Source organism: Triticum dicoccoides, chromosome 5B, assembly GCF_002162155.2.
Source record: "Triticum dicoccoides isolate Atlit2015 ecotype Zavitan chromosome 5B, WEW_v2.0, whole genome shotgun sequence".
Classification (NCBI taxonomy): Eukaryota; Viridiplantae; Streptophyta; class Magnoliopsida; order Poales; family Poaceae; genus Triticum; species Triticum dicoccoides.
Window position 1 is genome coordinate 396,295,265 of NC_041389.1, and position 784 is coordinate 396,296,048.

Sequence of the window (784 nt, forward strand, 5' to 3'; positions counted from 1 at the left end):
ATATTTCTGCCACTAACCAAGGGTCATAAGAGTGCAACTTAAAATAGGCAGGAGTCATGGTAGAATGCCAAAAATTCACATCCCCATCACTCAACATCTAGTCCTGTGATTTTTGAATTGTTGCTCTCTTTACTCTTCTTGATTTATTAGTATGAACTTGACTATGTCATGAATGTATATTACAAAAATTCCTTAGCGACTTGTTTTCTTGGGTAGTAGTAATTGCCATTGAGGGTTTTGTCAAGGTATATGCTTCATCTCCAAAATACAATGAGCTTATTTCAAAGAATTAGATCCATTGTTGTGATGATGTTCTTCAGAAATATTAACGCTTGTGCAAATATATTTTTTGGGTTGATAACTGGGATAGTTGTCATTTGAGACACCACAAGCTCATCTACAGGCTCATAAAATTGTTAATATTTCTACTAGTCGTGACTCCCTTGATCCTTCTCCTTTGGCTCTGTAAATCTTGATTTCTTGTCTCGCATTCATACCAACTAGTTGGAGCCTCCTCGTAATTATCAAGTTTCAATGACACTAACCAATTATACAATGCTATCATTATTTTCATGATTTTCACTAATTACATTCCTTCACTATAGAGCCTGTTCAGGTTTTTAGGCCAAAAATAGAATATTATCCTATAGGGGAGCTTATACAGATCGTTGCCCATGTTTAATGGCTACGGTATGGGTACTCTACTCTCAGTTTTTTTAATTATGTCGGTGTTTCTTGGCATAAAATTGTAGATGAATGGAAAGACTGGAATAAATTTTCTTCA